The 15,246-nt window shown below is 44.2% G+C and overlaps 1 protein-coding gene and 1 pseudogene across 4 annotated transcripts in view; both read left to right on the forward strand.

Annotated features, from left to right (window-relative positions):
- Nucleotides 1-15,246, forward strand: part of SERBP1 (SERPINE1 mRNA binding protein 1) — a 1,097,797-nt gene that overhangs the window by 48,148 nt on the left and 1,034,403 nt on the right. The window lies entirely within an intron of this gene.
- Nucleotides 14,088-14,984, forward strand: LOC122813335 (annotated as a pseudogene).

Genomic DNA, 15,246 nt, shown 5'->3' on the forward strand with positions numbered 1-15,246 from the left:
CAGGCCTACTCTTCTTGAATAAACAACTTACATCATCTATCAAAGCTCATTCTACCAGAGCTATGGCTACTTCTATAGCCTTTCATTCCAAGCTCGCTATATCGGAAATTTGTGCTGCGGCTACTTGGTCTAACCCGCACACTTTCATTTCCCACTACAAATTGGATGTGGCATCTAAAGGACGAGCATCATTTGGTTCCACGGTACTCAGGAGTGTTTTCCAGTGAGCCACCCAGGATTCAGGTGCTAGGGACGCTGTCCCATCATTCAGAATGTAGGCGAGATAGGATCACATAACATCTTTTAGTTATGTACTCACCATAACTTCAGATGTTTGGGATCCATCTCGCCACATTCCTGATACCCACCCTCCTTCCCCTGCCTTGCAGATCAGAAGAGATTGAACGGTTTTGAGCTCCACTGTTTTTATCTTGTTTCATCTGACGATGTTATATAAGCAGGGTATGCATGTGTGCATGTATGCGGACAAACTAGATCTGGGGGACTGGTGGTGGTGCATCCTGGGATATAGTAAGCTCAGCCAATAAGAGACTTCGCTCTTTGGCATAAGCGTGCCGAGTCGGAGCCGAGGGATCGGCTCCGAACCCATCATTCAGAATGTAGGCGAGATGGATCCCAAACATCTGAAGTTATGGTGAGTACATAACTAAAAGATATTGGTCGGTGTGCTCTTGTGGAGGGAAGGCAGATATTTGACAACATTGATGGAGCGGTGATGATCCAGAGGGAAGCAGAATGTGGGAAGGTGCTGCTTTTGTTGGTGGGTCTTGATGCGGAGAGCGGATTTGGGAGAGTGAGATGGGATTTTGTGACTAGGGCCATGGAGAGTATTTACGTTCCCTGATAAAATGATAAGGTTAATTTAGGAAGATACATGAGGGGGGTATCCACGGTGGTGCAGCGGTCAGCGTTATCGCCTCACATAAAGGTTTTCCGGTTCGATCCTCGGCTGGGGTGCCTTCTGTGTGGAGTCTGCATGTCCTCCCTGTGGTTGCGTGCGTTTCTTCCGGGTGCTCCGGTTTCCTCCCACATCCCAAAGACATGCTGTAGGTGGATTGGACACTAAATTGGCCCTAGGTGTGAGTGCGCTCGTGTGTGCCTTCCATAGAAGGTTGGGCGTCGGGCTGGCAGCTTGACACTAAAACTGTACTGCCAATCATGAGCAGCGGACAGGTGATCCGCTGTGGCGACCCCTAACCGGGAAAAGCTGAAAGAGGAAGACTGTGTTTGTTACACCCTTATCTGAAATCCAGACAAGCACAAAGAAAAAAAAAAAGTTCAGTTCTGTAGGTGGTTAGCTTTTTTCAGAGTAGTTTCAGTTAACCAAACTCATTCTGTTTACTATTCACAAATGTGACACAATCAGTAACAAAACCTATGTAAACAATAGATGACTACAACGGGCAACTCTACTATTTGATGTAACTATAAACTAACATTTAAAGTTTGATAAATAGATCTACTACCTCGTAACAAAAAATTAGGACTGTAAAGCAAAACCGTATTTAACACAGTCAGAATTGTTCTCCATGGCCCAAACACTTTTACTTGTGTGTCTTGGGCATGCATCTTCAATTCTCACTAATCTGGAAAAAGCAGTCCTGCACATACTAAACCACCTTGATGCATTATTATACCTTATCCCTTACTTAGGATCATAGGAGGCTACTAGGCTAGCCACCAGGAGGTCATTGTAAGCCTAGCAGTTTCAACCCAATGTAATACTGTAGAAGTACTAGTTAATACCCAAGATTGCATTTAGTGATGACTGCCCATGTCCGGAAGGGTTGCGGGCACTGTCCCTGGTAAGAATTTACAGTGACGCATCCACTCATCCAGGTTCCTGTTGAACAGTGTTACAGAGGTGCTGTGTTTCACATGAATTGGTAGCCTGTTCCAACGATGTGGCAGTTGCTGGGAGATAAATCTGTCCCTCCAGCATTGTTACAGGCCATATTTAAGTCCCTGGAATGGGTAGCCCTAGACCCATTTGATTTACGGATATGCAGTAAGTTCATTAGGTTTGGGTCTTGGGTTGTTCTGTAGGCTAGGCAAAAGTCTCTCCTAAGAAGTCTATACAGTACGGAGTATAGTGACAGGGATTTTAGTCGGTCCGTGTAAGGCATATGTTGGAAGCCTTTGATCATCTTTGTTAGAAATCTCTGAGGTGTCTCTAATTGCTGCAGGTGCTTAGTACGGTACATACCAAATGGGGCGTTGTACTCCAGTATGGACCTAAGTGACGAGTATAAAGGGGTTATAACTATGACAGTTATCAAATTACGTTCCACTTGAAATACAAATAGAACCGAACTCTTGAACTTCCTTATCAGACTCTAAGGATACTGTAGAGCAAAATAGAAATGTTCCTGTACCTCTGTGTTGAGTGTATTACTGATGTTCGAAGTATCAAAACTTTGAATGTCATAAACTAAAACAGTTCAAATTGACTCTTGTTTGAATCACAAAGATTTGAAGTAACACAATCTTTTTGCAGATAGTCAAGCCCCTACACCCCGTGCCAATCATGTATACCAACTCTGAGATAACACTACAGTGGAGCAAGAGCAAAAAAGCTGGTAGATGAGATTAGCTGTGCTTGTTTTTTTCCATTCAGAAAGTTGCCATTTAGTCGGTTTCCCTTAAACACGACTGTCACATAATTGTGGCACATCTGTACTAGCAGGCACAGGTATATTGAAGTTCAGCATATAATCCATATATTGTATTACTTCAGGATTTGTTTGTGTATGATTTTGTTGTGCAGGATCATGCAGTTTCTCATGTAGCATGTCAAGTATTGAGTATAGAGAAGTAGATGTACATAGAAAATTTGTGTTCAGTCCTGTGCTATATTTTTTGTTTGTGTTGCACTACATAATTACAAAACCTCATTACCTAACTGTTGTGGAGCTTTTCTGCCCGAGCTATCCCTGATATTTGTATTGTATGATTAGCATCTCTGTATTATGGAGCTTTTCTTCTTGGGCATCCGTCCAAAAAGTGTGTGTGTGTATGTATGTGTATATATATATATATATATATATATATATATGTATGTGTATATATATATATATATATATATATATATATATGTATGTATATATGTATATATATATATATATATATATATATATATATATATATATATATATATATATATATATATTTGGGGTAGTTCTCTTACTTTCTGGAATTTTGTTTCACTTTTAAAGAAGTACAGAACATGTTGCCATTGTAGGTTACACATCCAAGGGAAAGACCCTTCACCTAATGAAGCCAGGAGTTGCATTCTGTGGTGTTGGTAAAAGCCTTCTTGTGCAAGTTGAACTGATGCAGGGGTGACTTGGAGGCAGTAGTTAAGGTTTAGGCACACTGCTTTGCTTTTTGCAGAGGTTGTGAGCTTGTCTTCATATTTTAGCAGTCTGATGAGAATTGAAGAGTGTGTGACATTTTTCTGTGACTGTACAGACTTTATTGTCCTACTAATCAGCATGTTAAAGACACGTCTCAAAAAGTTTTTTTTTTCCCCCCTCCTTACCAGTTAACACAAACCTGTCCTTTTATGTGGAATTCAAGGTTTAGTCTTAGAATGTTTTTATCACCCGCACAGCTTCTGAGGCTGAAGAAAAGTCATTGTAATGAAGTATTGGACATGGGTAGTGTCTTTGGTGATTTGCAGATATATTAAGTGTGAAGCCATCTCACAGTAGAGACACAGGTCCATTCCCTGGACATGTGTAAGTTCCTCCCTGTCTCTTCAAAATTATGTAATTGAGTGACTCCAGTACCATATTTATCTAATTGTAACCAAAGAAGCCTGCTACTTGCATAACTCTGCCTTGTTTTATTTTTATTGATTCATAGGATCATAGGAGGTTACTAGGCTAATGGCCCTGGGGACCTTACAAGCCTAGCCAGGAGTTTATCCCCCAAAAAGAACGTCTGTCAGCCCTTGTCACCCCTGTCAGTGGGGGACACAGGTGGAACCCCTGGGAGAGATTTGTGGTTTCCCATCCACTCATCATGTGCTTGAAGAGAGTCCCCGAGGTGCTCTGTTTGACGTGTATGGGAAGTCTATTCCAGAGACAGGGTAGCCTCTGGGAGACTAACCTGTCTCTCCAGCAGGTTTTATTGATGCTTATTAGATTCAGGCCTTTTGAACGGGTAGTATGTGAGGTGTTAGACTTACGGATATGGAGCATCTCTAGTAGGGCAGAGTCCAAGATTGCCTTGTAGGCGAGACACCGATCACCCCTGAGCAATCTGTATGACAACCGAATAGAGTGATAGTGATTTGAGCCTGTCTGCATAGGACAGGTGTTGGGAGGCCATGGATTCTCTTTGTGAAGTATTTCAGTGGCCTTTCCAGTTGGGATGTACCTCTCCAAACATCCGCACCAAGTGGGATGTTATACTCTTAATCTAACAAGGAAGGAGTATAGAGAGGTAATAACCTCCTCCTTTTTTTCTGTATACAATCTTTTGACTTATGAGATGAACCAAGTAAAAGGCTTTTCTGACCACTGCCGCTACATGATGTATGTGAGGTTATCAACCTGAGTGTCCAGGTTTCTTACCACAGGTTGTGTGCTTAGGGAGTTGCTGTTGATGTGGTAATCAGCAGAGGTCGTGTTTTTGCTGACTGGTATGATTCATTTTTTTTGTATGTAGCTTGAGGCCATGATTTTGGCACCAGTCATTAGTTGCTGTGAGACCCTCTTGCAGTATGTTAACATCACTTGGGAAGTCAGAGCACCCAACTTACATTTGTCCGCTAACTTGGTCAGCCAAAGGCCTTTTGTTTTTGCCTGGACGTCTGAGAAATAGATGCCAAACAGTAGGGGTCCCTGGACCGATCCCTGCGGAACTCTACTAGTGATAGGTCTGCTATCGGAGGTGGAGGTGCTTATTTTAACTTTGAGGGTCCTGCCGGTGAGCCAGTTGGCCACCCACCTGTTTAGAGAGGGATTTACACCAAGTTGTGTTAGCTTTTCAGTGATGCCCGAGTGGGGGATTGTGCCAAAGGCCTTGGCCAAGTCAAGGTAAGCAGTATGTTCCGACTTCCCTCATCCAGAGCCTTTGAGAGAGTTTCAAAGAAGTCGGCCAGAATCAACAGGCAAGCTCCGCCCCTGACAAATCCGAACTGGGTGGGGTCAAGTGCTTGGAGATTGCCTATGTCCTTGTTTGAGATCCGTAATAATACGTTCCAAGGATTTACAGATCAGACTTGTCAAGCTAATGGGGCGATAGTTTCCAGGGTCAGTAGTGGCATCACCTTTGTGCAAGGGGATGACAGTGGCAGTTCTCCACTCTGCTGAAATGAAGCCTGTACTTAGGCTGTGGTTGAATAGGGTGCTCAGTGGCAAAGCCAATTCTTGCTGGAGATGGTGCAGAATACATGCATGGATACTATCAGGTCCCATGGAAGCTGTGTTCTTTGCCTCGGATAGGGCCTGCAACACTTGATCTATGGCGATGCGAGCTGTGGGACAAGTATAGGGGATGTCGAAAGGGCCCTGGGGGGTGAAGTCTGTACTGAACCTGTCTGCTAGCAGGTTGGCTAAGTCAACAAGGATCAGTGTAAGTGATACTGTTAAGTACTAATTCTGAACACACCTAGGCTTTGCCATGGAGGTTCCTGACTTAACTGAAGACAACGTTATGGTTTCCCTTTGTTATGGAGGCTAGTTTCGATTCATAATTGGTCTTGGAGGTTTTCACTAGTGATCTAATTTGCTTGCTTGCTAAGGAAGGAGATTTTCCATTTTGGAATTTGTTCCTTTTTACCCTTGGACAACCGTTTCTTCCTTTTGTTGTAAAGCATGTTGATAGAGGATGTTCACCAAACAGGTTTGTTTCCTTGAGGAGCAGGTTTTAGTTCTGTTGGGTATGGATGTGTCCATGCAGTTGTACAGGTGCTTGTATACTGCATTATTGGCGTACTGTTCAGCATAGTTGTCTGCAGCCTGTGTGGGTGGCGGTGGTGTGAAGCTACAGGTAACCCTCCCTTATGAGGTGTTTAGTCAGCTTTTGAGAAGGTTTTTAGCTTCATTATGACTGGAAGGGGGGTTGGGTGGAATAGAAACTTCGAATGAGACTGTCCGATCTGATCTCACCAGGGAAGAACATACTATGGGAGTGGTGCAGCAGTCACCCATTTTGGTGAGAACCAAGTCCAGAATGTTACTTTAGAAATGCATCAAACTGTACAAATAGAAGAAAGCCCTTCAGTACTGACTTTGTAGCTTTTACATTTAACAAATATTTTTCATGTTGCTGCCCCCCCATTTGACATCCTTGAGAGGAGGGTCCAGACAAAAATGCAGATTGTTGAACAGATACTTTTCCTGGCCATAGCTACAAAACCAATTCTTGTATTTTAAGACTTCAAACATACCAAGTTTAGAACACGCCCAAAAAATCTGAAATCTATTCTTGCACCTCATGTCATTAGCAGGCATCTGAAGTATCAAATATGCATGAGATTGGAGCATTGTTTCCAACCAAAAGTAACATTTTGCGGGAAAGCATTGCGTGTAACCTATCATTTTTCACTGGAAGGTGGTTATCTGTGTACTTTCTTATCCATGTATTCTGTAAAGATTCACCAGTTCTGTTGCTTCACACCCCTACAAAAATCTCACCCAGTGATGCTTTGATGTGTGGAGTTTTCATTTTAATTTCCTGCATATACCTGTAAGACTTCAAGAAACGTCTGTCTGATGATGCAAAGCAAATTTTTCTGACATAATCTACCAAGACATAAAAATCCCTGCTGTAGCTGATCCCAGCAGACATGTGCTGTGGTTATCGGGTGGTATTAGTTTACTGCCAATAGTTGTTACTAGATGTCTTCGCACAGTCTAGTCAGAAATGAAATCAAACCTTGTATCTGTGGGGAAAAGACCTTAACCATTATGAAACATAAACTACGTTAACTGCCAGTAGGAGAAGCCACAAGGTTCGTGAAGAAACTTTTAATCTGATGTTAATTTTCGTTTATTCCTTACTGGTGAGTTATCAGTTCCGTCCTCTGAACCGAGCCGGCCAATATAAAGCTCGCGTCAGCCAAAAATTCTCGAGCCAAGGTCCTACCCAGAATGCTCTGCTGCCTGTTACCGCAGATCTTGTTTGCTGTGTTGTATAGCAGGGTCAAGTCACTCTCTCTAGGCTGTCTAATTTTTTTGAAAGTTTATATGTTATTACTCTAATTTTTTTTCTCAAAAGTTTATTCTAATATTTTCTTACCCTATTGCACACTTTCGTCTTTTCCCTTTATTACCCTCTTTTCTTACCTTGTGGTAATTCTCCATTACCATCATTGGTAATCCTTCTTTTTCTCTTTTTACCCTTTTCTTGGATAGCCATTATTCTTCCTTTTGCTACTGTGCTTCTCCACACCAGTTATGTCTGATAAGAAAAGTACCATTGGTTTCAAGCAGCGCAAGGATTTTGACTGTAAGTTACCATTTTCCGATGGCCATGTTTTATGTTGTCTGAGGAAGGTCGCATGTTTTGCATCCGAAAGCGCTCACAATAAAGTGGTGTCTGGTCATACCCTTTTGCCTTGGTTCGTTAACAGTTTGAATATTTGTTTTTTTTTTTTTTTTTTTTTTGTCTACTGTCTTAATGTCTCCCACTTGACTGTGGATCCTCCGTGTGGGATTTGTAAAAATTTCTCTACCAGGACTCTCCATGAGAGGAAGAATAAGTTAATCTTGAAAGGTCTCCTGAAGTCTTCTTTCCTCTGAGGCTATTTCTGGGTCAGAGGGCTCACCTCCTCCTGTTAAACCCCACAAGAGGCATTCTTCCTCTTCATCGAAGTCACTCCCTCCTCCTCCTCCCTCTGGAGATCGTAGGGAGTCGACTCACAAGAAGGTGAAATTGATGACTACTCTGGCGCTGCCCCCTGTGACCCTATCGGCTCCAGGCTCGGCACTGCCCCTAATGATTTTGACTACAGCCATGTCTCCTTTATCGATACCGACAGTGGAGTTCCCGGTGCAGATGCCTATGGTTCCAACCGTTCTGTCGCAACCCCCAACGGCACTGTCAGTACAGGTTCATTCCCCTTTGGCACCGTTGGTACAGTCACCTTTGGCTCCACGTATGACTCTTCTGTACTCCACGGCGCAGACATTTTCGGCACCGACATGTGCTTCGGTGCAGTCCTTCTCGGCACCATGCTTATTGCCGGTGCAGACGCTTTCCACTACAGCACCGTACCCTTCGGGGCAGACCTTTGCCTTTATGGTGCAGCCATCTTCAACTACTACAGCGCTGACATCTTTGGTGCAGACTTTTTCCACACCCTTTTCTTCGGTGCAGACTTCAGCTCCGAGCTCTGCACCTATTGAATTAACGAGATCCAAATATTCCCCTTCACTGGATCCTTTTGTTAGCAATCATTATAGTCCTTTCCTAGAAAGACCAGAATCGCCATTGGCTTTCTCCATGAGGTCAGCCAAGAGTCTTTCTGAACAGGATGTGTTGCTGCTTGTTGACCAGTTGCTTGTGGCCAGAGGTTTCTCTCAATCGTCGAAGTCCATGTTCCCTCCTTCAGGTGAGTGTATATTGCCTCAAACCCCAATGTATACTGCCTCAAACCCCAATGTATACTCCTCCTTCGACTTCCACTCAAGTCTCGAAGCCTATTACTCCGACAGCAGCTTCCCTCCCTCCGACTCCAATAGTGGATCTCATTTTAACTTTGTCCTTGTGGCCTTCGGTGCAGTTGGGGAGGGCATTCCTGGCTCCACGGCGATTTTTTTTTTTTTTTTTTTCTATGGCACCTTCCAGGGATCTCTTACGGTTCACAGTCTCTTGAGACTCCCCGAGATCCTTAGAGGGGTGATTGGAAGCCCTCTAATCCTTCCTCTGAGGAATCCGTATTCCTGCAGGCTTTCCGTGCCCGGACCCCTACCTTCTGGGTCACCCCGCCTGCCGATTTGAGCTTGTCCAGCTCATCGTGCAGCACGTATGGAAGGCTCCTGACACCATGGAAACTATACCTCAGAGACCAGAAAAAATATCGCCCCCAGCTGATGAGCACCCCTATTGGTCACGAGGTCTTCCTGTAGATGCTGTGGTGGTGGCAGCTGCTATTAAGAAGGATTTTGTAGAAGAGAGCCAAACTGTCCATCCACCGATCAAGGAGTCCTGGGCGATTGACAGATTAGGGAAGCATGTATTTGCTTCATCGACCTTCGCCGTAATGTCTTTGAATTATTTGGCACATTTTACCAGGCTTTAGTGAGCTGTTATCAACCAGCTCTCTGAAACCTTGGCAGGAGTTGTTTCTGACGAAGTCCGTGATAAGGTGGCTTCTCAGCCACCCTGGAGTCCATTTCCAAGTCTTCCCGTGCTTCTTATTTCTCACGCGAAGGAAGGGGCGGCTAGAGTGGTAGGTGCAGGTATAGTCGCCAGATGACCTGCTTGGATGAGCCTTTGCGGACTCCTTTAAGGCTTCCTTCATGAATGCCCCCATAGAGGCCACTTCTTTGTTTGGCCCTAAAGTCAAGGATACGCTGGCAAGGTGCGAACAAGATGGCAAGACCCTGTCTGCTTTTGGTGTCAGACATTCCACTCCTCAGCGATTCTACTACAGAAATCGGAGGAGCAGAAAGATCTGGCACAAGAAATCACAGGGTTCTTTCCGCGATGTACGTGCCAAGTTCTCCCCTAGAGATGAGGGAAACTCCAATGGAAGTTGCCCTTTTCGGGGCAGAGGAGGTCTGCGATACCGGGGTTCCAGAGATTCTTTCTCTGGCCAACCCTATCAGCGCTGCCCGACTGCTCACTTCTGGAAGCAGTCGGGGGTAGTTTCTCCTTGTACCCCACTGCCTGACAAAAGATAAGACTCTTGGGTACAACGGATTATATCCAGAGGCTATCCCATCCCCTTTCATCTTTGCCCAGCTTCATCAGGAGTATTACCCAATGTTCCACCCAGTCAAAGGCAAACAGCAGCATACGAAATCCAAAAGCTGCTACAAGAGTCATCCAGACGGTCCCCCCAGACCAGACAGGATCTGGATGTTCTTAGTGTTTCACTGTTGCAGTCATTACATTTGGGTAATCTGCTGGCAGGTTGCCCTCAGTCGGCCTGAATAACAGTCTTGGGTCCTGCGTCAGTTGCTGTCTCTTTTCCATGACGTTAGGGGTATAAAACATGCAGCCGACGCCATTTAATTCAGTCTTTCTTGCCGTGCGGTGCCCGAAGCAGTAGTAGTTCGCAAGTGCCGGTCGGCCGACTCCTGAAATTTTCTCATTCGAGTTTCAGAACCGAAGTCTACAACTAAAGCTAAGTACCCCGTTGGGGAAACTTTTTCTTGCTCCTTAACGATGTCAGTAAAAGTTAATAATTGCATTACTTGTGGGAAGCAAATACCTCATAAGGATTTTCATTTGTACTGTATTCCTTGCCTAAGCCCAGATCATGACGTGCTTTGCTGTCGGTTTTGTGCTAGATTTAACCAACGCACTGTTAAGCGTTGGTATATTTTTGTTTCAAAATATTTTAGATCTCGGTTTAATTATCCTGAAATGTCGTCTGTTAGCAATCAGACTACCGGAGTTCACGCAAAAGAAAAAGACAGAGACAGACCGTTGAGGTCCAAAACCGACGACGAAGCTTCTCCTAAGCCAGTTGCCAGTTCGCCGGTACTCAGGTGCTTTCGCAGCCCCTGATACCCTCTACTTTTGAGTCGCAGGCCTCTACCGAGACCCATGTGGAGTCCGGTATGCCGAGAGATTCTCTTAACTTGCGGATGTCTCTCCCTTGGATGGGTCCGGAGCCACTGGGCAGGCACCGGCTTCTGAGGGTGTTTTCAGGCCTCAACATTTTTATATAAAACCGACACCAGCTTCAAAACCAAGATCAAAAACCTCATCTAAGTCTAAAAAAAGACTCATGAGCAACGTGCTCAGCCCCTATGCCTAAAAAACAGATTATCAAAAATGGCTGAGGACTTAATTACCTTGATCAGGGGTTCAACCCCCCCCCCCCCTTGCTAAGAGGCCTAGGCAAGACACTGATTATGAATCTTCAGACCAGTAATTTTCTATACCACCCTATGGGGAGTCTGATGCAGAAGAATCCATCCCATCTGCATATCCTCCTGAGGATTATTCTTTTGGAGAAACCTTGAATACTTTAAAGGGAACATTTTCATTGGGAGAGTCAGGATTTCTCTGAATCAAAAAAGAGGCTTGGGGATTTCCTCCTCCTTCCTCAGCATAGGCCTTTGGCTATACCTCCTGTATTAGACATAGCATGGCTCCTGATTCCCTACCTCCGGCTCCTAGTAAGCCAGACAGATATTACAGGGTTCCTGACTCCCACCAATTTCTGCTGCTGATCCTGAAACTATCTCACAGGGTCCTAAAGGTGTAAAGGCCTCTACAGCCAAAAATCCTACCCCCTCTGATAGAAATTCCAAGGCGCAGGATCATGTTAAAGCTAAATTGTTGGATGCCCCTTTACAGCATGATACTCTGTTTGGTAACAAGGCAGAAGAGGTTTTAAAGAAAATGGAAGACTAAGCTAAATCAATGCAAACTGTAAAAGATTTCTTACAAGTGCAGCCACCCAGATTCAGTAGGCACTGGCCTACTAAAAATTGGTCCTTTCCTGTGTCCAACAGAGCCTCTCAAGGCAAATCCAGGCGCTCAAAAGGCTCTAGATACCAATCACTGGGTTATTACTGGTCAAAGCAATGGGGTTGCCTCCATCTCCAAATCTGGAGGAAACAAAGCACAACCCTACAGTAAGCAGTCTCAATGACTTTCCTCTACCATCACCAAGCACTTATCTTTTGGCAGCCCCCTTGGGGGGGGGGGGGAAATTAACACTTCATGCTTAAAATTGACAGTTAATTACCCAGGACAAGTGGGTATTAAACGTACTATCCCAGGGGTACAGATTTCATTTCCATACTTTACCAATTCCAAATGATTGGCCAGATCTGCCACAAAATCAATGGGCAGAGGCCCAGAAACAAGTTACGTCCTTCATGGATATGGGGGCTATTCAACCAGTATCAGAACAGGAAAAAGGACAAGGTTTTTTTTCAAGACTTTTCCTGGTACCCAGAAAAGACAATGCCTGACGTCCAATACTGGACTTATCGATTTTTGAATACGTTCTTGGACATTCCAAAATTCAAAATGCTGACTAAAACACCTACTGCCTATGCTGGGCAAGAACACTTGGTTAGTGACTCTAGACTTAAGAGGTATACCTGCATATCCCAGTAACGGAATCGTGCAGAAGATGCCTCCGGTTCAAGGCAGGTGTTATGCATTGCCAATTCTCTGCACTGCCCTTTGGCTTATCTACTGCGCCCAGGGATTTTACAAAGTGCCTGGCACCAGTAATTGCATTTTGCAGACAAAGAAACCTACAAATCTATCCTTACTTGGACGACTGTCTCATTCAAGCAGAAAACAAAGACATTCTTCTTCAACATCTGGCGTTTATAAAAAGGCTTCTAACATGCCTAGGGTACACAGTAAACGAAAATAAATAACAACTGGTACCCTCTCAAAAAATTACATTCCTGGGTGCAAGCTTGAATACAACTGCCCAGATGGCTTGCCTTACGCCAGACAAAGACAACTGACTACATACCTCAAACAGATGGCAACAAAAACCCAGTTGTCTGCAAGACAAATTTTGCAGGCTTTGGGGTTCATGGCATCCTGCATTCTACTAATTCCATATGCAAGACTGCATATGAGGAATCTTCAATGGTACCTAAAAAGTTTATGGAGTCAACATTGTCGCTGTCTGGAAACGATGATTCCTCTCATTCCCTGCCTACAACAGGAGTTTCTTTGGTGGGCAGAGACATGTCACCAAAACAAGGGACTGTCATTCACTCTACCCCCTGCCACACAAACCTTAACTACAGACGCATCAGACTATGTTTGGGGAGCCCACCTGGTGGGGATATGCATTCAGGGCATATGGAACCCAAAACAAATGCATCTGCATATCAACCAGAAAGAGATGCTAGCTGTTCAGAATGCCCTGACAGCCTTCAAGGACTTACTTCATCCAGGAAAACTACTGATAAAGATGGACAACACCATGGTTATGTGGTACATAAACAAGCAGGGGTTTACACATTCCTACCCCTTTTGCAGACTAGCCATGGCATTGTGGGACACAGCCTTGACTTACCAAGTACATCTTCAAGCTCAATTCCTGCCAGGAAAACAAAATACTCTGGCAGACTACCTAAGCAGAAATCTTATGGACCCTCAAGAGTGGAAACTGGATCCACAAGTCTTCAGCATGGTAACACAGAAATGGAGGAGCCCAGATATAATTTTGGGAAGAGGCAAATAGATCTATCAACTGGACAAATTCTGCACCAGGACTTATCACAGACAAGCATGAAAAGTGGATGCCCAATCCTTCAGTTGGAAAAACCTATCAGTCTGCACTTTTCCTCCTCTGCCTCTTCTTACTAAAGGTCAGGCAGGAAAAAAACAAAAATGATCCTAATTGCTCCGGACTGGCCTCACCAGCACTGGTACCCACTTCTAAGGAATATGTCTTAACTCCCTCCTTGGTACTTGCCTCAAATACCTCATCTACTGTCTCAGCAGAACAATCAAATTCTGCACACTCTGCTCCAAACTCTGAACCTGGCAGCATGGCTGACCATGTAATTATTCAAACAACATCTCTCAGTAAATCTGTTATGGATGTCATTTTGGATGCCATTAGGCCTAGTACTAGAAAATCTTATGCTGATAAATGGAAGAGATTCTGTGCTTGGAACCAAGCACAAGGAACGGACACAGCAAAACCAAATATCCCTCAGATTTTACAATACTTGACTGATGCTTGACAAGGGCCTATCCTTCTCTCCAATAAAAATCCATGCCTCTGCCATCTCTGCTCATTACAACATGGAGCCTCCCATCTTCATTCATCCTCTGCTAAAACAGTATCTTAGAGGTGCCAAAAATTTAAGGCCTCCCAGAAGATCACCAACTCCTGCATGGGACCTCAATTTTGTGAGGCACAAGATTGTCCCTTTCAGCTCTTCGTAGGTGACGTCATTATTTGCGTCGGTAAGCGTGAAGTGGTCCTTTTTTCTGGTGATCCAGCCATGGCCCGTGGTCCAAAGAAGCACTTGAAGCGTGTTGCAGCACCAAAACATTGGATGCTGGATAAACTGACGGGTGTATTTGTACCATGTCCTTCAACTGGTCCGCATAAACTCAGAGAATGCTTGCCTGTCATAATCCTCCTCAGGAATCGCCTCAAGTATGCCCTAACTGGTGACTAGGTGAAGAAGATATGCATGCAGAGGTTCATAAAGGTGGATGGTAAGGTCCGCACTGACATCACCTATCCTTCTGGTTTCATAGATGTTATTAGCATTGAAAAAAACAGGAGAACATTTCCGGCTTGTATATGATACAAAAGGGTGGTTTGCTGTTCACCGAATCACTGCTGAAGATGCCAAGTACAAGCTGTGCAAGGTCAGAAAAATCTGTGTGTGCAGTAAAGGAATCCCTCACTTGGTGACTCATGATGCACGCACTATCAGTTACCCAGATCCCCTCATCAAAGTGAATGATATCAGTGCAGATCAACTTAGAGAGTGGCAAAATAACAGACATGCTCAAGTTTGATACAGGGAACTTGAGTATGGTAACTGGTGGTGCTAACTGGGTTGTGTTGGTGTGTTTACCAACAGAGAGACACCCGGGCTCATTTGATGTTGTCCATGTAAAAGATGCTAATGGCAACAGCTTTGCTACCAGATTGTCAATTTTTTTTTTTCGGCAAGGGTAACAAACCATGGATATCCATACCTCGTGGAAAGGGTATCCGTCTTACTATTGCTAAGAGAGAGACGAGGATTGCAGCAAAACAAACCAGTTAAATTGCAAGCAGGAAAAACTTGGCATTTACGACTGTGAATGTTTTGTCAAATTAAACAATGTACAGAAAAAAAGAAATAAGAAAAAAAAAAGGGGGGGTCCAGGGAAGTAAATAGTGTGGGAAGAAATAGCCAGAGAGTTGTTATGGCTAGGCTTGTTTAGGCCCTAGGGCTGATAGCCTAGTACCAACCTATGAACCTATGTGCTGGAAAAACTCACCCTGCCTCCTTTTGAACCAGCAGCTACTGCGGATATAAAGTTTTTATCTTGAAAAACCGCTTTCCTTTTGGCAATCACTTCAACAAGAAGGGTTTC

The sequence above is a fragment of the Protopterus annectens genome, chromosome 10.part0 (assembly GCF_019279795.1).
Source record: "Protopterus annectens isolate FY-2018-M chromosome 10.part0, PAN1.0, whole genome shotgun sequence".
Lineage (NCBI taxonomy): Eukaryota > Metazoa > Chordata > Ceratodontiformes > Protopteridae > Protopterus > Protopterus annectens.